We start from the raw sequence: 25,550 nt of genomic DNA, 5'->3' as shown, positions 1-25,550 counted from the left end.
AAAAGGGTAATATCAAACCAAAATACATTTGTAAAAAATACAGCAAATGATTAGTTTAAATATAAAAAAGTTTCTAACCATTAAAAAATATTATATAACCACAATAAAAAAGGGCATTATGAGATAACACAGGCAAGAAACACAAATAAGCAACAAGCATGGGTTTAAAAAGATGGTTCAAACTCAGGAGAAGGCAAGAATTGCAAGTTAAAATCAGGATGTCGTACTTTTTGCCTGCTAAATTGGCGAAGAGGTCAATGGTTCTCTGCCATGGGCAAAGCCACGCACTGATAATGGAAACATAAATTGATGCGCCATTTTCGGAAAATTACGTGACAATATTTAACAAGCATTTTAAATGTGTCCATACGCTCTTTGACCTAGTAATTTTACTACTAGGAATCTATTCTAAAGAAATAATCAGAAATGAGTAGAAAATATCTGTCCTTCCCTGGCACAGCTTTGGGTTTCCCTCCTAACTCATGGGCCTTTCCATCCTCCTTCTGATTCATCCTCCTCTACCTGATCTCTAAATGCTGGGGGACCAAGGATCAGAACCTAGCACTACTTTTCATCCTCACTCTCCCCCTAAGGGATCTATTACTGCCCCATAGTTCAAAAGCTGTCTATACCCTGATGACTTCCAAATTTATGTATCCAGTCCCTGCTTCTCCTCTGAGCTCCAGGTTATCTTCTTTACTTAAGCATCTCCAACTTAACAGGTTCCAAATCAAACTCCTGGTCCCCCTCCCAAACCTGCCTCTCCCATGTCTTACCTTTTCAGCAAATGGTACAGCCTTTTACCCAGTAGTTTAGACCAAAGGGCTACAGGTCATCACTGAGTCCTTTTGTGTGTGCTCCTTTCCAGGTAAATCCTGAATATAGCCCCTCCTCCCCAATCTTCCATTACTGCCCGTGCCCAAGGTACTGGCTCTCACAGAACTTCTCCAAGCTCTCACCTGGGCTCTCTGCATCCAAGCCAGCCCTCCCCAACCATACCACTCTGTCTGCAGACACATCGAATCTCATGACTCCCAAGCTTCCTCCACACTTAGAATGAAATCAATTCTTTTCATTGGCCCATGAGAATTTCATTGTGTGGTCTCCATTCACTTTACCAAGCTCCTCCCCTACCACATTCTCTTTGGGCCTTTCCAACCGCCCTGTCCTGTTGTCACATCCTTTCAAGGGCCCAAATCTGTTCCCACCTCAGGGCATTTGCACCTGCCTGAACAATCCTTCCCCAAATTTAGCAAGATGGAGAACATTCCTGGCTCCTAGGTCCAAATTGCTTCTCCCCTCTCTCCCTATTTCCATCACCCTCTAGTCCCTACCCTATTTTAGTTTTCTCCATAACACTGACCACAACGTAAAATTATTTACATATTACTTCCTTATCGTCTGTCTCATTTCCCTCAGGGTGGGTCACCTACAACCACGTTGTCCTCACTGCTGGGCTCCCTGTGCCTGACATGGAATAGGCAACAAATACTAGTTGAATGAAATCAACAGTAGTGAAAAATAAAACTACCTTAATGTCCAAAAATAGCACATTTTTTACTTTTTAAATACGGAAATCACCAAGAAGACATTAAAATCATGTGTTCAGAAAAAGTTTGAAGAGAGGAAAAGTTTCACTGTTATACAGATAATGTAAAGTGAAAAACCAAAAACCAGATGCAAAGTTATATATTTTGGTGATCTCAATTTTGCAAAATTCTCTGTCCAGCAAAGTATTTAAAAGTAAAGAAATGCACTAAAATGTTAACACTGATTGTATCTGTGCAGTGGAATAACAGATTACTTTTATTTATTATGTACACTTTTCAGTTGTTCAAACTTTATTAAAAGAGACTTGCATTGTCTTTTTTTTTTTTTTTAACTACATGCTATAAAGTGAGGAAGAAAAGGATTCCTGCCAGAAATGTGTTTCAGGTAAGAAGCCATTTAAATTGCAGCCTAATGCCGCTGGGGGGCGGGGGCAGCACGGGAACTGGCCTGCTGACTGCCTCGCTGGGACCAGGAGGCAGGTGCGTGGTTGGAAGAGCTCCAGGGCGGAGGCCCAAGCATAGACCAAGAGATGTACCAAGAGGAAGGGGAGCCTTGGCCTGGCCTCAGCTCTGGCATGAGGGGCTGGCTATCCAGCTTTCTTGCTGGAGATCATAGCCCGTAAAGACTAGATTGTACTTTCAAATTGCCGAACTAGGACAGGAAATATACACTGTGGGTACTTGACAAATGAGTGTGTGAATAAACTGAATGAAAGAATGAGATTAACGGGTGAATTTACTCTGGCCTGTGCTCAAGAACAATCCAGAAAACAAGCAGCAGCAGAAAGCAGCAAATGCAAGCCTGTCCTCCATTCCCTGTGAGGGCTGACCTTGCTGCTTCACAACTGGCACTTAACACAAATGACTCTGACCTTTGCTGAAAGGTAAAAAAACCACGTGAGCCTAGACCTGGAAACAAAGAGGGCTTTTGTGCCGGGTGGGAACCTTCAGGAGCAGGGTGGGGAGGACCAGGGGAAGGAGGAGGAAAGGGGAGAAAGGGGAGGAAGAGGGGGAAGGAGAGGAGGAGGAGTGGGGGAGAGGCAGCCCAGGAGAGAGGAGAAGCAGCATGATGAAGAGGAGGGAGGATGGGTTTGGGGCGGGGGGCTGGAGTCCTGGGGTGACCTGGTATCTCCCACTCCACTTGGCAGATGCCAGGCATGCATAGCAGGCTATGGAGGGGAAAGAGGGTCATATAGGTGCACCCCACTCTACAGAGCCAGTGCCTGACCCTCCACAAGCCCACAGGTGTGAAGGAAAATGGGGACGAAGCACCTGCTGGGGACAGGAAGAGCCTATGAAGGTAAAGAAAGTTTCAAAGCTGGTCTGACGGGGCAGGGCCAGGAAAGTCACGGCCGAAGGGAAGAGTACGCAGCTGTGCAAGGCCTACGGGCTCAGGCATTTGTGTCTGTGACGGGTGGGCGAAGCTTCTGGTTTCCAGACCCCGATGCAGCCCCTGCCCAGGTATTGCCACAGAAACTGGCCATTTGGCAGGTACTCTGTCACATACCTAAGTGGCGTTATCCTGAAACACCAAGCTAGCCAGTTAAGACTTGGGAAAGTACCCGAACAGCTGAACTTGCTGTTTGATGAAGCCCTGTTTGACAGAAAAACAGGCCGCCCCCGGCCGTATGTACAGAATGATAGGATTCATGAATATGCATAAAGGCCTCTTTCTAGAGACAATTGCCGCAGTGGTTATTGGAGCAGAACAGGGGGGTGGGAAGGCAGCTCATCGCGATGTCCTTCCACCTCTCTGCAGGAAGTTCTAGAAAGTTAGGATCGTTTCCTGTATCTCTAGGACCTGGTGCTTAGCACTGTGGAGGCCCACAGAGGCCCTCTGGACTCTGCCGTATTCCTTGCCCCATCTCACCTTGTTCAGAGTAGAAAATAGAGTGCAGAGGGCAGAAACGGCTTGTGTAAGTTCACACAGCAGTTGCTGCGGGGCCAAGGCCAGGTGGCTCCCCCACCGCAGGCCCCTGGGAGGACACGGAAGGAGACCAGAAACTGAGCAGGAGAAAGCCCTCAGCCCAGGTCAGCAGGCATTCAGAAGCTTTGCAGAGGAAAGCCTCCCGAGTTCCCACTGGAACTGGGAGCCACCATGCAGAGCCGGCCAGGGGATCCCACGGGAGAACTTTGATGGAGCTTCCCTTTGTCATCTGCCTCTGGCCCTTTGATGTCCAGCTCCTTCAGGCTATCTGCCATTTTCTTCCGTGGAAGAGGTGAGGTCTGACCAACACAAGCATGGGAAGGTATGAGTATGTGTTGCCCTTCCCAGGTTAACTATGCCTTCTGCGCAGAGGAGCCCGGAGATGTAAAGGGACAAAGCAGGAACAATGGCATTATGATCAAGCATTCGGCAGATCACCTGAACTGCACCTCAGTCCATCAGGGAATGACCCTGCCTAAAGCCCTGAGAGGCCATAGCGACCAATATCCCTCAAGCTGACTCCTTATGCAGCCTCCATATCTCAGTCAAAAGGAGTCAAGCAGGAGGGCACAAGTCAGAGTGGGCCGTCAGACATTTTCCAAAGAAATTTAGGCAGTGCTCAGACAGCGGGATCCAGTGGGTATCAGCAGCTACTGCGCTGTGCTCTGAAGTCCCCGGAGAGTGCTGGGCAGGGCTGGTTTGGCTGTCAGGTACTCACTTAGATATGAGGTTACTAGAAGCAGCAAACCCCGTTTCGTTCCTCTTTTGAAGGCGTCTGGGATAGATGGCCGGCTGAAAGGCTGAGTCGTGCTGAGCACAAGAGCCACTCTTCCGCAGAATGTGCTATGAAGGGCAAATCCAAGCTTGCTTTGCTAGAACAAATGGCTCTCTGCAAGCCCAAGACTGGGAGAAAGCACCTGGAGTTTGCAGGCATTGAGGAACCAGAGTGGATATGTGACTAGCACTTATGTGAACCTGTCTGGCACCAGAGCACCCCCAGACCTAAGTGTGAGCTAACTAGGTCCACCACTTTGGACAATTTGTTAACTCTCTGAGCCTCAGTTTCCTCTTCTGTGAAATGGGAGTTAAAAATATCTACATTGCGGGGCGCCTGAGTGGCACAGCGGTTAAGCGTCTGCCTTCAGCTCAGGGCGTGATCCCGGCGTTCTGGGATCGAGTCCCACATCAGGCTTCTCTGCTATGAGCCTGCTTCTTCCTCTCCCACTCCCCCTGCTTGTGTTCCCTCTCTCACTGGCTGTCTCTATCTCTGTCAAATAAATAAATAAAATCTTTAAAAAAAAAATATCTACATTGCAAGGTGGTTGAAGGGATTAAATGTGATGATGATACAAACTGGCTCCTGGAGTGCATTGTGTAAGGGAAGCACTCGGCCTACATGGATGAAAAGCACTCAAGAAACTCAAGAGACATCTGGAGAAGACACCTCCAGAAAAACACCGTAAACAAGATAGGGGCCAGAGTGGCGAGATCATTAAGGAGAGGCAGAAAGAAGAGGAAGGGAGCTCTCCTAAGGCGGTGACGTTTGCACTGCTCTCAAAGATAAGTAAGATTTCCATGAGGACAAATGGAAAAGACATTTCAGACCCAGGGAGCATCATGGGTCCTTGAACTGTAGAGCCCCTTACATACTGGTCACATTTGGGTCAGCCAGCTTCAAGCGGGGCACAAGGCCAAGTCAGAACAGACAAAATAATCATCCCAACACAGAGTTGGAAATGCCATCACAGAGACCGCCAAGCCAAGCGAAGGAGGCCTGAGCCTTCTTGTGCAGATGACCCCTAAGTTAAAAGATCGAGAAAATGTAGGTGTCAGTCGGGTGAGGGTATGAAGGTGTGGAAAAGGAAGTAGTCAAATGTCAAAGCGAGTTGAAAATTAGGCACCGCATCTTCCCACCCGAGGGTGCGGTGTAGGGCTGCACGGGAAGCAGACGCCCGGTAAGAGGGTGGCTCCTGCCCTTCCCTGGACATCTACGTGCCACGGACGTGAAGAACCCCTTGGTTATCAGTATGGAGCCTGTAGCTTCAGAGAGCCCTGGGAACGTCCCGCAGCCACGGTACTTTGCCCCCAGTAGGCTATCTTGGAAAACTCCCCAAGAAAATTGCCTCTGTTTCTTCTATTTTAATTCTCCTTCATACGATTATATCTGAGACGAGTTAGTCCTTTCCTTCTGAAGTGGAGGAGAAAATGGCCTCGGAAGATGGCGCCGTGTGGGTGGTGCCTCTCGGAGGTAAGGTGCAGAACTCCACCTGGGCGGAGGGCCTTGCTTAGCGATAAGCATGCTCCACGCATTCTCCTGGGGTGCTGGAATAGGAGGGAGAACTTCCCTAGCTCTCGCGGGATGAATCAGGGACAAGGTGATGGAGTCTGACAGAGTGCAGTAGCCCAGAGAACCAGAGAACATGTGTCCTGTGGTGATTACTGAAGGACTTGTTGTATAGGCTACCTCGAAGGACGCACAACTCAGCATTTCCTCAACTTTAATATGCCTACAAATCACCTGCTATCTTGCCAAAATACAGATTCTGGTTCAATAGATCTAATGGGGGCCCAAGGTTCTGCTCTTCTAGGAAGATCCTGTGTGTTGCTGGGGTTGCTCAGCCATGTAGCAGACAGTTATTGAGCACCCTCCAAGGGCTAGACTCCATTCTCTGCACAACTGGGAGCAAAACAAGCAAAGACCCTTGCCCTTCTTTAGATTTGAAGAAGACAACAATAAAACAAATCAACAAGAAAACATCACAGAAGGGTAAGTTCCTTGGAGAAAAACACCACCACCAAAACAAAAGAGGGAGGGAGAGTGGCTGAGAAGGACTTGGATGAAACTGGTGGAGGTACTTTAGGCTGGCCGATAAGGGAAGACTGGCCAGAGAGGCAATTAAAGGAGAGGGGGCCCCCTGGGAGAGACCTGGTCAGAGATCATCACAGCTTAGGTCTGGCGAGTGCAAGCATCCTGTGGCGTCCACAAGCTGAGGTCACTCAAGGAGCACAAACTTGAGACAGCCCCAACCCTTCAGGCCACACCCTCTTCCTTGGACCCCACTGCTTCTCCTTGGTTGTAGGCTTCTGTTTGTAGGGTTAAACTCTCAAAGCCCCTGACCTGCCAGGGCTTAGAACCCTATACCATTCAGGAGTCTTTGGGAAACCATGCCTGAGAAGTAAAGAGTTTACCTGAAATCTTTAATGGCAGAGTTCCACTTTTCTCCTGGTCTTAGAGACCCAGGATCACTTTTCCAAGGGAGTTGGATAGAGGGAAGGCTTGGCAATGACTCAGTGACAAAGAATGGCTGGAATACATTCTGGGCCCATTAGGGAGATTTATAAAACCCTAGAGAAATTAGTTTGGGCTCTAACCCATGCTGGAAAGTGGTGCCCATTGACGTGGCGTTGGAAGAACGTGGTGAGTCCATGGAGCCTGATGTCAACGGATGAGGATCAGATTGAGGAGGGATGCTGACAGACGTAAGATGGTTTAGAAACAAAGAAGAGTGGCAAATTAGCCAAAGCTGTGATGTTGCCCATTTCTTTACTTTCTCTGCTGCCTTGAGCTCCTCCTCCCAGGCATTCTCTTGCTCTGTGTTTTATCACTTCTCACCAGGCATGCAGTAGATGTGGTGGTCTAAGGTCTCTTTGGACTTTTGCCACCTCCTACTTCTTACAGGCCCTCCCTGACACATTCTGTGATACACACACACGCATGTGCTCATGGGCCACTTTTTCGTTTTGGCCACTGCACTGAAGGTGTGATGACAGCTCCCAGAATCAGTTGTGCTGGGCATTTTCCTCTCTGCTTAAGAGCTTCTCTGTCACCATTGCACAGGGCTTTGGCAAGAACCTATTTGGCCACTGTTATGCACATGCAGTCTGAAAGTGTGAGGGAGCTCGGACCTTATGAGAACAGCCCTTGACCAATGCAGGATGGAGCTAGTGGACAACTATACCTCTCGTCTGTCCTTTGGGCAGGAAATTCTGAGCTGAATTCTACATGGCTCCCCACAGGGCCCCAGGAGGACTGAACCCAATTAGTGGTAATCAATTCAGGAAGGTATCCTTATATTGACTTTTCTTCCCTTTTCCATTCTTCTCAGTGCCCCACTTCCGTTCCCTGAAATCACTTCTAAAAATCAACTTAGTGCACACAATCTCTTGTCCCAGGCTCTGCTTTCTGGAAGGACTCAAAGCTCAAAGACAGAAAGACTTGCCAACCAACAGTAACCTAGCTTTGTCACATGCAATCCTACCCCACTCATGGCAAGACTGGAATTGTACTGCCCTGTCTCCTTTGTGGGTGGTCATGGGAGGGGAGGGGATGAGTTAGGGTTAGCTCAGGAACTAGGCCATCGACCTCATTCTTACCTGGTACATGACATGTTAACATGACATGACATGTCATGTACCACGGGATGGATCTTCCGGGTAGAAAAATAGACCTCGAGCTGCAGATACATGATTGACTTTCTGAGGTCTCTTCTAGAGGTTTGGAATTAATTTGGAAATTTCATTCCCCTAATGCTCGGCCATAACCTCTTGGTGGTCATGCTAAAGGCCTTACCAAGACCTCTCTCATATCTGGCCAGAGGCAAAGGGTCTGTGTTCTGCCAGCATCTCCCATTCCCCAAACACCCTGTGACCTGCTTCTGAGAAGAAGCAATACAGAGACCATATATGATGAGGGAAATAAAAATAAGGCAATGACCTTGGAGGACTGGTTGACTCAGAGATGGGGCAGGGGAATTACAAGATGAGCCTAAAGTATCTTGTAGGACCAGACAGCAAGGAGTGTTAAAAACCAAACGAAAAAGAAAAACAACAAATATAAGTGTGTGTGTGTGTGTGTGTGTGTGTGTGTGTGTGTGTGTATTTCAAAGGATACAGGAGCCAAATTGAAAGAGCTCTAGGGCCAACGTTGGAAAAACTTGAGCAAAATAAATAACTATAGTATTGAATTATAACCCAAAGAATAATGTAAATATCCATGAGTCCATACTGCTTAAATAAGTAACAGAGTAAATCAATAAATGAGGGAGAAGCAGCAGCTCTTCCTTACAGAAGAATTCCAGTTAATAAACGTAGAAGAAATAAAGAAAATAGAAAATCATCAGTAGTATACCAGAGTAATAATTGCCATAGCCAAGATCTACATGGATATTAAAAGGAATCGATGCAAGTTTAAACAGAAACAAGATATTTACCCAGTCTCCAAATGTCTACTCTCAAATCCTTAGTAATTTCAAAGAAAAAAGTACTAATTTTATAGCAGAGTCCTGGTAGATACCACCTTCGTGAGGCGATGAAGAAATAAGCAGTAATAGACATCACCGCCATGAACTCAACAGTGTGATGCCCTGAGAAGGGCACGCCGTGGCCACGGATCCACCTCAACGAGTAACCTAAATCTAGTACGTAGAAAACATCAGACAAACCCAAACTGGATGAACGTTCTACGAAATTATTTACTTGTTTACTTCAAAAATTTCAAAGCCAGGAAAGACAAGGAGAGAGCAAGGAACGGCCACAGACTGGAGGAGACTGAGGGAAGACGATGTCTAAATAAAGTGTGAGAGCCTGTATTAGGTGCTGGAACAGAAGGCGATTGTCAGAGGAGAAACCGGTGAGATCTGACTAAATCGTGTGCTTTGGTTACTAGGACTGCGCCAAGGTTAACACCTTTGTTTCAATAAATATTCCACAGCCATGTAAAGGGTTAACCCAAGGAGAAGGTGGGTGAGAGATCTAGGGAAACTCTCTGCACTCCGTTTTCAACTCTCTGGGAACTTTACAACTATCTCAATATTTTAAAAATGTGTATCAACTGTCAAAAAATTAAAAAAAGGAAAGGAGCAGGGGAGAAATGTAACATAAACATGAATAGTTCTGCTTGCCATTCCGCTGGTGAAGCCTGAGGTCAGACAGCCAATCTGCGACCCCTCCACTGTCTTGTTGCGTGACAACCTTACATATGTGGCCCTGAAACAGAAGCCAATGAGTTCATCCGTGGCCACAAAGAAGGAATAGCAAACAGTCCAGTCAAAGAAGGAAATCCAGTTGCCTGGATGGCTGAGAAGGTATCCAACAAGGCATCTGGCTAAGGGATTTTCAAGCCATGGTGACCAATGCCCTACAGGCGGAACTGAGCCCCTTTGTGCCTGTGCTAGGCAGGGCTCCACAGTATTCCTGGGGGTCTCCTTTCTTTCTCCCTCGATTTCTGTCTAAGTCTGGAACTCAGGCTGAAAAGGGACTTTGGAAATCACTGCCATGCCTCCCCTCTTTCCTCACCTCCCTGGTTCCACGTTTCCCCCAGGCCCTTCCCCGCCCCCCCCCACCTACACAAGAGGACGTACTTAGTCAACGGCCACTTCCTGTTAACGCCCAGTGAGGAATTTTCCCTAAGCCTCCTGCTAATCTAAGAGGGCTATAGTCTTGTGTTTCCTCCTCCATCTCGGATCAGGTGTTTTCTTCCAATTCGGGACAGACACTGAAGACAGTAGCACGAGACTGGCTAGAAGTTCTGCTCCTCTGTGCCCTCGAGATCCAAGGTCAAAAGGCTACTGAACCAGACCCTGTGACTAGCAGCATTTGTTTCTGTGCCCCAACTCCCAAATTAAAACCAAGGCCAAGGTGGACTCCCAGCATATCGAGCTTCCCGGGTAGCATTTTAGGGTGCTTGTGCCAGAGCCCAGGGAAACTGGAAGCCGCAGGGCCCATGCGGCATCTTCAGCGCCAGAAAACTCTGGCATCTGGCAGGCTGTCACCTACAATAGGGTCCCTCAGTTCGGGAGAAAGCAAAGCCATCATGGTGACAAATCGGCCTGTCTTCTGCCTATGCTGCTTAGCAGCCATATGGTTTGTGATCTCTCCATCCAGCCCAGTCACTCTTACTGCAGGCACAGGACTAGGTGACAGCAGCAGCTGGTCCCTTCCAGGCAGAGCCACGCACATGCTGACTAGGAGGCCAAAGGGAGTATGCTAGAGAAGAAAGTCGACAGGTGGGCTTCTCTTAGTCATCAATGCCCAGAAAGCCACACTTTTCCCTTGACATCCCACAGTCGGGGCATCTCCAGAGCGTGGGTTTGTCTGCGGGAAGAACTCTCCTGGAATTTTCAGCTGACATTTAAGGTTTCCTCTGTCATTGGTGGGCATCGAGAGACTTCTTTATAACCCCACTACTTGGACTGAAAGGGGGGAAAATAGAATAGTTCCTAAACAAACACGGGCATGAAGATTTAGCTGTAAGTGTATTCAGAATAGGAAAGATAACTCACTACGAAGGCATTGGTATCACAATGTGCAACACACACTTGTTGCTGGCCACCCAGCATCCATTCCCCTGCTCATAAAATAGGACTGAAAAAAAAAAAGAATAGGACTGGAATTCAAGCATAATTCTGGGTACTATGGTTTCCACGTGATTTAAACAAACCTCCCTCGATGACAGAGGTCCCTAATGGCTATCACTTCTTGATTGACAGATGAGCATATGACCCAAGCTAGGCTGGTAAGAAGAAATCCAGGACTTTTTTTTCCAGAAATGGTAGGACATAATCCCCTTTTCACTGATATTTGTGCTATGGGAATTTGAGACCATCAAAATCATTATTATAGCCATAAAAGGAACTGATGTAAAGACAAATGGACCCAAAGGAGAGAATCTCAGAGAAATTGATAACATTGGAATCTCTAGATCACATAACACCTAAAGCTAGCTCAACTTCTGCATTGAGTATTTCCATTAGTCTGATTTTCAGGTCCGTTTGGGTTGGGTTTTTTGTTTCTTGCAACTGAAAGAACTGTATATCCATACAGGGGACTATATAATTCAAAGTTTCCCTACTGATTATTGTTGGATGGTAAAATCATGATGTTTTATAACTTCCCTTTCATGCTCTAAATCCCCTGATTTCTCTCTAATAGGTATGGATTACATTTTAGAAAAAGACATAAAGTGATTTCTAACTTTTAAATGATATTACTCATCTTCTGTACTGCAGTGCCCTTCACGCCCAAGAAAAGGCCGCATCTGTGTATTCCAGCAGCTTTAATCTGCATGGAGCCTGCCTGCCAGGACCCGACACACCTTTTTCTGGAACTATACATCTTTATATATTCCTCATGCCTTTTTGTTTTCTGTATTTCTGATGCTTTGGCATCTGGGGCCTTGTGGAACCTGGAGAGACTGTCCCTTCCAAGCCTAGTCAGTTCCTGGAGATAATAATAGGTCAGCTTCCATATGCAAACGAACCAATCCAGAGCCCTCAACCCAACCCCTTCTTTATCAGGCTCTCCCACTCTGGGCCACTACCCCCTTGCCCTCATCACTCCGAGCCAGATACCAGACAAGTAGAGATAGCCCCTCTGCCCCCGAGATCCCTAAAATTATTCAAACCTGCCGCTCCTTAATCTGCCCACCCTGCCTTGACTTTCCTGTGGAAACCAAGATCAAGGCTCCTGCCTGTGTTCTCCCTTCGCTCACTCTGCCTCCAGACTGACCCGAGGTGGTGTGCTGTGCCACCTCGTCTCAGGAACTGTAACAAGCCATCTTTTCAATGGCAGTCACCTCCTGATCTATCGGCTCACCGTATCTGAATGATAATAAAACATTTTAAAACGATTTGCTCACCCATTAAGAGCCACACAGTCCACAGAACACTCAAACAAATCTAATCAGCCTTCAGCGGCACAGGGCTACACGCTCAGCCCCGAAGGCTTCTTTGGGAACCTCCACCGTAGGGGAAATTGCAGATCGGCTTAGATTCTTCTTGAACGTTTTTCTAACCAGCATAACGCTAAGCAAGCAATGAGCGCCGGTTATTTGATGAAGCACACTGATCAGCTATGCAAAAGCCATCATCCCTGCATACCTGTGGCTGGAAGGAACCCCCAAGAGCTCCTGTATCAGACTTTACAGAACACCCCTCCCAGGAGGCAGTATGAGGCTCTATCTTATTGGGGGCTCTCAGAAGCAGACCCTGAGATGAAGATTTGCATGCCAAGTGGTTTATTAGGAAGACAATCCTGGGAAGCACCCATAAGGAAGTGGAGAAGTGAGAGAGGGAAGGGAAGAAGCCCAAACACAAGGTGTTTTAGTGAATAAGACGGGCTCTACGCCCTGAGGACCTCTGACGACAGTATGAGGCTGTCTTGCTCCAGCTGTAGCACTACCAGAATCACCTGGAAGGATTGTTAGAACAGAGTTTGAGCTGAAGCCTCCAAGTTCCTGATTCATTGGGCTCCCAGGTGAAGCCAATGCTGCTGGTCCCTGGACCAGACTTGGAGGTTTCCCCCACCTCCATCCCCATGAAGCTGGGGTAGTCATCACCCACTTGCCTTTCATCATTGGCTGAGCGTGGCTCCCAGGGGCAATGACTGGCCAGCACATGTGGCCTGCCTCTGTGGGGGTGGAGAGAAGGTTCTTGGGCAGAGCACTGACCGCTTGTCCGTGGGACACCAAGCATGCACAGGGACAGTGAGTACCAAGGGGTGTGCGCAGGACGCTGACCGTGTCTGTGACTGCATCCTCGCTCAAGACTTCTGTGGTCAAAGGACATAAAGGACAGCCCTCCCCTGCCACCTTCTATATCCCTCCTTGGAAAGTCACAGTGTTCACTAGCATAGGAAAGGTTCTGGGAAGTTCTGAGATAAGAAAAGCTGTTTAACTCAATTTCCCCAAATCTCTTTGAACTTCTTTTGAAAGAAGATAGTTTGGGGATTGCTATCCTAGAGCAAGGTCTGGCAACTAAGAGGCATGGGCCAAATATGATGGGCTGCCTCTCTGTGCGAGTAAGTTTCACTGGAGTGCAGACACACCCATCATTTATAAGCTCTCTGTGGCCACCTTTGCACGGCAAGGCCCAAGTTGAATAGTTGTTTAACAGAGACTGTATGGCCCACAAGCCCAAAGCATTTACGATCTGGCCCTTGGCAGAAAAGGTTAATAGAGCTCTGGTCCAGTCCAACTCTACCTTTTCCACTCTACAGATAGTGAAACTGATCGAGAGGGAAAGTGTCTCACCTCGGCCAGTGAGCAGATCATGTCAATGCTCCCGATTCTTGTGCCCTTTCTTTCCAGGAGCCCCCTGCACTTTTTACAGCTCTGCCTCAGTTTCCCTTTATCTCCCCGTCACTATTCTCTTGGCTTACTAATGTGACTGATGATGGATCCTCCAGAATGAAATCATGATTCTAATTAAAGTCTCCCCTATATGCTCACATCAGGCTTTCTGGTGGGCCAGGCCCATTTTAGGCATGGACATGCCACAAGAAGCAAGAACTGGATGGTTCTATCTTGTTTGAAGCCTCATCAAGCAAGGAAGTTTTTTGTTTTTTTTTTTTAAGTGTATATTGTCTATGCTGAGTGTTTTGGAGACAATGATAAAAATGAGAGAGGCAGGGGAGGCCGGCTGGGATTCGATGGCCATAGGAGCCGTCTCCGAGGAGTGACATTCAAGCTATGAATTATGAAGCCAAGACATTCTGTGAAAACCTGAGGGAAAAGTCTCCCAGGCAGGAAGAAAGGTAAGTTCAATGGCTTGAGATGGGAGCATGCTATCGCTGGAGCCTAGTGGGAGAGGACAGAAGTAACATTTGAGGCAGAGACCAGATCAAGGTAGGGCCTTGTAGGCCATGATCAGGAATTTGGATGGTATTCCAAGAAAGAGGAAAAGCTTCAGAGTCTGGGAACAGTTCCCAGGAAACAAATTCTGAAACCCTGATATGGGTGCAAGCTTCTCCAGGGACACTTCAGTTACTAAAGGCCTAGATCATGCAGAAAGAGGTATGTGTCTTGGCCTGGAAGACACTCTGGAGATGGTTTAAACATGCACACATCTATTGCATAGACGAACCCATATGTGCTGTCCTTAGCATGCCACTGTGTCCCAGCCACCCAGGTCAGTCCCGGTGTAAACACATCACCCTGGTAATGATGACTCAGATTGCTCCTTTCCACTCCTAACAGTGCCTCAGTTTGAATAGTAAATTATGCCATCACCTTAATTATACCACTTGCTTCCATGTAATTTAAGCCTTGACTCACGAGGTCCATTACTCTCGGGTCGATAATTTATTCTACCTTGAAATATAAATTCCTTGCAATTAATAGGAACCATCACATTGATGTCTTATTTCTCCCAAGGCACTCTAGGCCCAGGGGACAGGGCATGTGTGTGCATCAGTCCACTTGTACAGAGAGCATCTGACAGACCTAACATGAAAATAACACAAAGACTCTAGGGCATTACTGTTTGAAGCTGAGGTCATTTAGTCTCACGATAAAACCGCTGGGGGAGTCCAGAGTCATCGCCCTTCTACAGAGAGAAGGAAAGTGACCAGCCATGATTACATGGACAATAAGTGCGAGAATTAGAACTTGAACTTGGGGGACACCTGGCCGGCTCAGTTGGTTGAGTGTTGGACTGTTGGTTTTGGCTCGCCTCATAATCTCAGGGGCGTGAGATCGAGCCCTACGTGGGGCTCCCCACTCGGAATGGAGTCTTGAGCTTGGGTGGGCCCAGCGCCACACCCAGGCATCCTTCTTACAGCCGGGCTGACCTCTCTTTTGGGACAGGTACTGACAGCCTAATAAGACGGAGAAAACACAATAACCTTTCCTGCCTGGGCTTTGCAAATATAAAGTGCTTTGTAACAGCTGAATAATAACAGCCATCCGCTTTGGCGGGTGCTCAGGACTTGGCTAGGGTTGTTGACGGTGCAGAGATTTTTATGACTATCTCCTAATGTATGTCAGGTCAGATGTAATACCCTGGAATGTCGGCGCTTATCAGTCTTGCTCGAGGCAGGCATACATGGCACACACTGCCAGGCGCTCTTGGCACATGCTCAAACCTAAGCTGTCAGGGTTTTCTGTACACCGGCCCGCAGGCAGGTACACACAGAAGGTGCTGGTCTCCCCAGGGACCCACTGGTGCGCTGAGGGAGCCCCCCTTGAGGCCTTCACCAGCACCATGTAGCTTCAGGGTGGCTTTAAGATAATCTGTCACCTTGTCAGGGACAGAGCAACCAATGGCTTCTGGAGAGTCCCCCCACCTTCCCTCAGGCTGAGGCCTCCCTCCCTCCAGAGACAGGCCCAGACTGCTGCTGCCACACCTGGTTCTTGTTCCAGCTCAGACTCAAGCCATCTGGATGACCTTGGGCACGTCCCCAGGCAGGAGGAGTCATGAGAAAGAGCTGGATGCAGATACCGCCAAGGACCACTGCTCAGTCCCTCTGTGGCTCAGGCTCCTCCCCTGAAAGCCCTGGTGGTCGTGACACTTTGCAGGACTGCTGCATAGGTAAGATACCCGGAGGTGTGCACACAGTGGGTGGGCCACTCTCATTAGCATCACCGTGTCACCATCACCATCGCCATCCCTGCTTAGAGGCTCTAGCTCCAAAACTGCAGAAGGTCAACGTGGGCAAGATCACCTGCCAGCACAGCTGTCTGCGACACCTCTGTCCTGGGACTCCCCAGGGGGCTGTGGGACCCCAATCAGAGAAGGCAAAACAGGAATGCTAACCCATATCCTGTAAAATGCTCCCCTGGCCTAGCGCTTTTCCTATTTTTGTGCACACTGCCATTAGTCCAGCAATTAGGTTTATGAGTAAATTGAATTAGGAAGCCTATAAAATGACTTTCCAGCCTCCCCTCCCTCCTATCCCCCCACCTCCTACTGCCCCCATCCCCAGCTCTGAGCAAGAAGTGTTTATTAATGCCAATGGGGGTGCACTTCGGGTAGCACTTTGACCCTTCAATTCTTTCTTTCTTTCTTTTTCTTTCTTTCTTTCTTTCTTTCTTTCTTTCTTTCTTTCTTTCTTTCTTTCTTTCTTTTTCTTTCTTCTCTTTTCTTTTCTTTTTATTAGGGAAATGTTCAAACACTCTCAAAAGCAGAGAAGATAGTATGATAAGCCCTCATTTTCAACAATTATCACCATCTTGCCATTCTTTTTTTCATCTGTCCCATACACATACATTTGTTAAGACAAATTGCCAACATTATATCATTTCACCCACTTTATCCTTGTTAGCTCACCAGGAAGAGGAGGGGCTGGAGGGTGGAGAAGGCTGCCCAAGGGCTAGAGAAAGAGGTCGCTGGCGTGGGACCTGAGCCCAGGGCCTCAGAAACTGTGATTTACACACATCCCATAAGAAGAAGGAGCAGAGAGAATTAGGGATAGATCTGGAGGAAGCTATGCTGGAATCTGCCTTGGAACCTAGGAGGAATACAAGTTTCGAGGACAGAATGATTCTTCAGGTTAAAAAGCACATAAAGTACTTCTGAGAACAGTTGGGGTCTCGTGCTCCCAACACGAGTGTGTAGAGCACCGTGGAGCCCTAGAAATGCCGGGGTGTCTGAAGTGTACCCACAACCCACACCGTGACCCGTAGTGGGGAGACACTATGACTATGCCCTGGGACTCTCAAGGAGCAGACTCTGGCATCACCAAACGGAAAGCAAGAGGTTGGAAGCAACCACTGCTCCAGCTCCCCCCCCAGCTCTCATCCTGCCAAATGTAGACCCAGCTATCTCTTTTCACAGAAACAATCTTGCATGAAAAACAAATTAAGGGAATGTTTGGCACACTGGGAGAGAAGTGGCCAGCTTCAAAAAGGTGAAAACACAGCCAAAATGAAAAATGTGTCTTCACATCAAGAAAACAAGTTGTACCCATTTTACAGATGAGGAAGATAAGACTCAGAGAAGAAAAATGCTCAGAATAACAGCTAGCAAACAGCAGAGGCAGGTTTCGTATTTCCCCTTCCTCAGCGTTTCTTCCTAGCTCAAGGTTAGCTCCCAGAATTGAGAGATGAAAACCTGGTAGGAAACATTTTTTGGGTGATGGATTTACTAATCAGCTTGGCTTGGGTTTCATAAAAGGCAGTGCTAAGAACACTGAGTCAGTACTTCTTTCCAGTTTCCAGCAAGCAGAGAGGAAGAAAATGCAAAAAGCTCAGATATGCAAATGAACACTTGGACTGATTTCCTCTGGAGTTTCAACCTCCAGGAGAATTCTTTATTCCCTGCAGAATGCGTTCTTGTTTCTGCTTAAATGGTGAAAAAGGAGGAAAGATCTTTTCCAGATGACCAAACCTAGGAATGTAAATCTCCAAGGAAAGTGCACTTTCCTGGAAGCAAATGTTTGCTAAACAAGGATAACGTAGGCTAAATAAACGTTCCACTCCCCCAAAGAAATGGACAAAGAGAATTCCCAAGCTTCCAGTCATGAGACCAAATGAGTCTTCCACATTCATTGCTTACCTTTCTTCTACCCAGGCCCATATTGTAAGCAAGGTCTAGGATGACCTCGGGAGGGTACTCAGGGATGTGAGTAGGAAAGTGGGCTGCAGCCTCTCCTCTAAGAGAAGTCAACTGTAATGTACTAAAGCATGTGGCTTAGACATGAGCCCCTGCGCTGGCCCTAGGGGAAAAGAGGGGGAACCCAAGCCCTGTAACACTTAACCAAGTCCCTGGGCCTCAAGAAGGACTAAGATGAATGCCTAAATGTATTGTTCAGATGTGCTCAGGGAAGACAGGCTGCAAACTCTTGTCACTTCCTTCCAGGGGAATTTCTAATACTTTGAGTGCCCCAGGCCCCTAATGGGACACTTTGTTCCTAGCTCACCACTTTCTTACACCATCCACAAAAATAAATTCAAAATGAATTAAAGACCTAAGTGTGAGACCTGAAACCATAAAAATCCTGCAAGAGGACACAGGTAGTAACCTCATCGGTCAACTTTTTTCTAGATACATCTCCTGAGGCAAGGGAAACAAAAGCAAAAATAAACTATTGGGACTACATCAAAATAAAAAGCTTCTGCACGGCAAAGGAAATCATCAACGAAACTAAAAGGCAGCCTATGGAAAGGGAGAAGATATTTGCAAATGACATATCTGATAAAGGGTTAGTATCCAATATATAAAGAATTCATAAAACTCAACAGCCCAAACCCAAATAATCCAATTAAAAATGGGGAGAAGACATGAACAGACATTTCTCCAAAGAAGACATCCAGATGGCCAACAGACACGTGAAAAGATGTTCATCATTACTTACCACTAGGGAAATGCAAATCAAAACTACAATGAGATATCGCCTCACACCTGTGAAAATGACTGAAATCAACAACACAAGGAACAGCAGGTATTGGCGAGGATGTGGAGAGAGAGGAACACTCGTCACAGATGGTGGGAATGCAAACTGGTGCGGCCACTCTGGAAAACAGAATGGAGGTTCCTGAAAAAAGTTAAAAATAGAACTACCCTATGATCCAATGATTGATGGATATGTACCCAAAGAATACAAAAGCACTAATTCAAAAGGATACATGCACCCCGATTTTTATAGCAGGAATATCTATAATAGCCAAAATACGGAAGCAGCTTGTGTCCATCAATAGATGAATGGATAAAGAAGATATGGTGTGTGTGTGTGTGTGTGTGTGTATACATATATGCAATTTAATATTATTCAGCCATAGAAAAGAATGAAATGTTGCCATTTGCAAGAACATGGATAACCTAGAGAGTAAAATGCTAAGCGAAGTAAGTCAGGAAAAGACAAAGGCCATATGATTTCACTCACATGTGGCATTTAAGAAACAAAACAAATGAGCTAAGGGGAGAAAAGAGAGAGAGGGAAACCAAGAAACAGACTATTCATTACAGAGGATTAAGGGGGGGTTGGGGAATGGGTTAGATAGGTGATGGGGATTAAGGAGTGCACCTGTTGTAATGAGCACTGGGTGTTGTATGAAGTGCTGACTCACTGTATTGTTCACCTGAAACTAAGATAACACTGTCTGTTAACTAACTGGAATTAAAATAAAAGCTTTAAAAAAAAAAAAAGAAGAAAGAAAAACCCAGCTCTGTGTGCCCAGTGATTTTTGCTTAACTGGCCAAATGTCCAATAAATAGTGAGCTTCGACCAGCCTGGTTCACTACAATGCCCACTTTGCCTCCTTTCTCCTGTGCTTTTTATCTCACCCAGGCCCCACGTGTGGCAGCACCTCTCAGAACCTTCACATTCATGACTGGTTCAGGCAGTGGCTGTCCACTCCCGAGAAGGCTCTCAGGCTCGAGTCTTTGGCACTGCTGATAATCTAGCAATTAACCACCAGGCTGGAGGAATACGGACTGAATCCTTCGATAAAGCCTGGCATGCTTCTGCACTATCTTCTTTTGTTTTCAATCATCCTGACACTGCAGAGACAGCTGGAGAGTGATGTGTATGTTAATGACGCCTGAAGAGTAAGGCAAAAAAAAAAAAAAAAAAAATACAGCTACCAATGCCTGAGGTTTAGTTTCCCAGTGACTGCTTGTAACTGGGTCACTATTTTTAGTTGGAACTTGCAGTCGAAAATGTCAAAGAGGGAAACTGAATGTGAATTTGGGTGAAAAGGATGAATGCGGAGAGGTGTTTCAGCCCATCTCTCTTAGAAACTCACCTGGGTCCTACGAAAAGCATTTCCCAGCTCTGGGCCTCAGAATTTCCCACCTGAACAACCAGAGGTTTAGATTCCCTATCAGTCAGACATTCTGTAAATCAAAGACCAGCAATATCCACGGAAGAAGGGTTCCAGCCCCATGAAGCCAACTGCTCTATTGAAAAGCTCTTGCAGGGTCTCTAATGCTACGGTTTGCAATAAGTTCTCACATCCTTGCCCATGAGAAGCAGAAAACAAACAAAAATCAGCATGGTCACATCTGACAAAGAGATTCTAAAGTCAGCACATAAGGCTAGAATCATACAGTCAAAATTTCCCCAAGAGAAGGTGCCATAGAGAAGACCCACCCATCACTTTTCCATCCACTAGCCCACCCCAGCCTTCCTCCAGCCTCAGGATTACCGATATTCTTCCATTAAACGCCTAAGGAAAGTGTTGCCTTGCTTTTAGGGGACACACCATACAAAATAACAGTAATAAATCATAATAATCATAACAATAAGAACGACAACACCCTTAAGGTGTTATCAGAGCCAAACTTACCTGATGAAAGAAAATACCCAGGTCCAGCTGGCTCTAGCATTCCACTTGGAAAAAGGGAAATACTCAACTTCAGCTCTCTCTAGCTGTCCTGTCCTACCTAAAGGGAGGTGGGCAGGGGTACCTGAGAAAACTTGTGAAGTCACAGTCCAGAGGCACATGCTCGCTAGAAGACTGAGACCTAATCATAAGACTATAGAATGTTCCTTCTCCCATCACACTTCGCTGTCACATTACTAAATGGCCTATGTACATCAGTTCCTTGTCCCCAGTACATCATGTCTGGATATCAAGGAAAAACAAACAAACAAACTATATATATATATACCAAAAAAGCAAGAAACATACTTTGAACAGGCAAAGTAAGCAACAGAACCAGACATGGCAGCGATGTTGGAATTATCAGACTGAGAATTTAAAACAACTATGATTGATAAGCTAAGGAATCTAATTGGTAAAGCAGACAGCATGCAAAAACAGATGGGCAATGCAATAAGAGAGATGAAAATCCTAAGAAATTACCAAAAAGAAATACTAGAGATTGAGGAAAAACAAACAAACACACCTGTAACAGCAATGAAGGAGGCCTTTGATTAGCTTATTAGTAGATTAGCAGGCATAGCTGACAAAAGAATCTCTGAGTTAGAGGATGTGTCAATATGCTCTTTGAAAACCAAAAAGCAAAGAGAACAAAGACTGGATTTAAAAAAGAACAACAACAACAACATCCAAGGAATGTGAGACAACTGCAAAAAGCATAACAAATGCATAATGGTTATGCCAGGAAGAGAAAGAGAGAAAGGAACAGAAGAAATATTTGAGAGAATAATGACAATTTCCCCAAATTAATGTCAGACACCAAACCACAGACCCAGGAACTTCAAGCAGAATAAGTGTTCAAAAAAACCCTATACCTTGGCATAGAATTTTGAAATTAAAAAAAAAAAAAACAAAAAAACAAAGGTAAAGAAAAAAATCCTTAAAGAAACCAAAGGAAAGAAACAAAGTAGTAACTGCAAGAATCACATCTAACTTCTATCCAGCAACCAGGCAAACAAGGAGAGTGGCGTGAAGTATTTAAAGTGTTGAGGAAAAAAAAAAGAAAAAAAACTACTAAATTTGAATTCTGTACCTTGTGAAATTAGCCTTCAAAAGTGAAAGTGAAGTAAAGGCTTTCTCAGACAGATAAAAATGGAGGAGATTTGTTGACATCAGAACTGCCTTGCAAAAAATGTTGAAAGAAGTTATTTAAAGAGAAGAAAACTAATGTAGATTAGAAACTTGAATCTACATAAAGAAAGATCATCAGAAAGAAAGGTAAAATAAAACCTCTATTTCTCTTATCCCTAATTGATCCAACACATAACCGTTTGTTCAAAATAATAATAGCAAAACTGTATTCAGTTATGTATGCTTATGTACATATCCTGTGTATGTGTGCTTACATATGTCTAAGCGAAATGAATGACAGCAATGATAAAAGGGATGGGAGGAGGGAATTAGAATCACTTCGTTATTACAAGGTACCTGCACTCCCCGTAAAATGGTACAGTGTTGTGAAAACATAGATTAGTTATAAATGTATTGTAAAATCTATGGCAACCACTAAAAAGGTTAAAAAAGATGTGTAACAGATAAACTAAAAAAGGGAAAAAATAGAATTATATAAAATGCTCAGTTAAAACAACCACAAAAGGTAGGGAAAAAATGGAAACAAAGAACAAGAGCAACAAACAGAAAACAGCAATAGATACGGTCGACATCAATCCAGCTTATCAATAATCGTTTTGAAGATCAGTGGTCTAAATGCATCAATTAAAAGTCAGAGATTGTCAGAGTGGATCAAAAACATGACTTCACTCTCTATTGTCTAAAAGACACCCACCTAACATACAAAGACACATTAGATTAAAAGTAAATGGATGGAGAAAAGTATACTATGCTAACACGGTGAAGAGAAAGCTGGAGTAGCTGTATTCCAGACAGAGCTGACTTCAAAGGAAGGAAACTTATCAAGGATAAGAAAGGGCATTACAATAAGGATAAAGGGCATGATTCTCCAAGAAGACATAACAATTCCTAAAGTGTTCACACCTAACAACAGTGTGTCAAATTATCTGAGGCAAAAACTGACAGAACTGCAAGGAGAAATGGATGGATTCACTACCATAGTCAGAGACACGGGCACCCCTCTTTCAGAAATAGATCCAGCAGTCAGAAAATCAGTAAGCACGTAGTTGAACTAAACAGCATCATCAGTGAACAAGATATAATTCACATTTATCAACGACTTCATCCAAAAACAGCAGAATACACAAGACACATGGAACATTCACCAATATTGACTAAATTCTGGGCCATAAATTATACCTAAACAAATTTAAAGGAACAGAAATTACACTGTGTCTTTTCTCAGACCACAGTGGAATTAAGCTAGAAATTAGTGACAGAGGGGCGCCTGGGTGGCACAGTAGTTAAGCGTCTGCCTTCGGCTCAGGGCGTGATCCCGGCGTTATGGGATCGAGCCCCACGTCAGGCTCCTCTGCTATGAGCCTGCTTCTTCCTCTCCCTCTACCCCTGCTTGTGTTCCCTCTCTCGCTGGCTGTCTCTATCTCTGTCTAATAAATAAATAAAATCTTTAAAAAAAAAAAATTAGTGACAGAAAGATAGCTGGAAAATCCCCAAATATTTGGAAAGTAAACTACATGCTTCTAAATAACACATGGATCAAAGAAGAAATCTCAAGATAAATCTAATAATATTAGGACGAAAATAAAGTGAAAACACAATGTATTGAAATTGTGGGATGCAGCAAAAGTGATACCTAGAGGGACCCTTATAGCATTGAATGCATATATCAGAAAAAAGAAAGATCTAAAAATCAATAATATAAGCATCCACCTTAGGAAATTAGAATAAGAGAAAATTAAATCCAAAATAAGCAAAAGAAGATAAATGATAAGAATTAGAGCAGAAATCAATAAAATTGAAAACAGGAAATAAAAGAGAAAATAAACAAAATTAAAAGGTGCATTGAAAAGATCAATAAAATTTACAAACCACTTGCCAGACTCACGAAGGGTGTGGGGGAACAGTAGACATAAATTGCTAATATCAGAAGAAAAAAAAATCACTGTAAATACCATGAACATTAAAAGGACAATAAAATAATAAGAATGTAGCTCTGCCCACAAATTTGGTAATCTAAATAAAATGGACCAATTTCTTGAAAGGTGCAATCAGCTTAAACCTGCATAAAAAGAAGTAGGTAATTTAAAATAGGCCTGTATCTATTAGAAAAAATGAGCCCATAATTAATAACCTTGTAAAACAGAAAGCATCAGGCCCATATGGATTCCCTGGTGACTTCTACTAAAGATTAAAGGAAGAAAGTTTACTAATTCTCTATAATCTCCTGCAGAAGAAAGAAGTAGTGGGACTACGTTCCAGCTCATTCTATGAGGAGAGCATTAGCGCAACACCAAAACCAGACAAAGGTCTCACGTGAAAAGAAACCACAGGGCAATATGTCTTAAGAACACAGATACAAAAACTCTAAGCAAAATATCAGCAAGTCAAATCTAAAAAGTATAAAAGTATAAAAATCAAATCGAAAAAGTATAAAATTATGCACCTCAAACAAGTGTGATTTTTCCCAGAGGTACAAGACAGGTTCAACATTTGAAAATTCAATTAATGTAACCCATTGTATCAAAAGACAAAAACAAACAACAACAAAATCTTATACCAATAGATGCAGAAACAGTATTTGAGAAATTCAACACCCATTCATGGTAAAAACTCTCAGTAAACTACTCAACTTTATAAAGTATAGGTATAAAATCATACGGCTAACATCATACTTAATGGTGAGAAAAATAAAGCTTTCCCACTAACATCAGGTACAAGGCAAGGATATCCCCTCACACTACTAGCCCTTGCTAAGGCAAAGAAAATAAGGCAAGCAAAGAAAATAAGTTTTGGAAGGAAGTGATAAAACCTTCTTGTTCACAGATGATCATCTCTGTAGAAAATCTGAAAGACCTGACAATAAAACTCCTGGGACTAATAAACCATTACAGTAAGGTAGCAAGATACAAGGCTTATATACAAAAGTCAGTTGTTTTTCTATATACCGACACAAACAAGTGTGAATTCAAATTAAAAACGTAATACTATTTATTCATGCACCCCCACCCAAAATGAAATACTTAGATATAAATCTAACAAAATATGTAGAACACTCCGAGCGCAGTCAGCGATCTGCTGTGCTGGCTGCTGTGTGGGAGGCTCTCCCCGGAGAAGTGCTGTCTACACCGCTAGTTGCTAATGCCCCATGGAGGTGTCTGGGGTTTCTGCCCCTTGCCAGAGGTGGGACCAAAATCCTATGGGCACTCTCTCCTTCTGTTGCTTCTGCCACGGTGCCCAACACATTCCTTCTAGAGTCACAGACAGACACATCTCATTCAAATGGCAGCCCTGCTTGGGAGACGCCCAGGGCTTCAATCTGCTTCACTGGTAGGATTGCCTTCTCGAAGGTGGCTTGCCACTCTGAGCCCCAGTCTCATGCGTGCCTCTTTTTTACCAGGCAGCATTAGGGATGGAAGCATTGTGTCAGGTATGGAATAAAAGTCCTCCAAAACCTCAAAATCTTGCATTGATTTCACATTCTTAGGGGTTGGATAAACTTACACCTTATCAATCATAGCAAATCGGACAACATGGGTCTTACCCAACCAGACAACTCCTAAAAACCTTATGGCAGTGAATGGACAGTGAATCTGCAGACAGTTCAAAGTTTAGGCAAAACTTGCAGGGTGTCTTGCCGCAGAGGCAAATCTTTATATGTTAACAATACATCATCAGTGTAATGGATCCATTTTACTGATATGGGGAAGGAGAACAGGGACAGGTCCCCAGCTACCACCCCATGACATATGGTGGTGCTATGCAAAAAGCCTTGGGGGAGCACTTGAAAGGATCATCATTGTCCCTCCCACATGAAGGGAAATTGATCTTAGTTATTAGAAACCTGCATTGTCAGTCTTTCCCATGAATGTTCTTGAAGATAAAG

This window comes from Ailuropoda melanoleuca, chromosome 12 (genome assembly GCF_002007445.2).
Source record: "Ailuropoda melanoleuca isolate Jingjing chromosome 12, ASM200744v2, whole genome shotgun sequence".
NCBI lineage: Eukaryota > Metazoa > Chordata > Mammalia > Carnivora > Ursidae > Ailuropoda > Ailuropoda melanoleuca.
Note: the sequence above shows the minus strand (reverse complement) of the source record.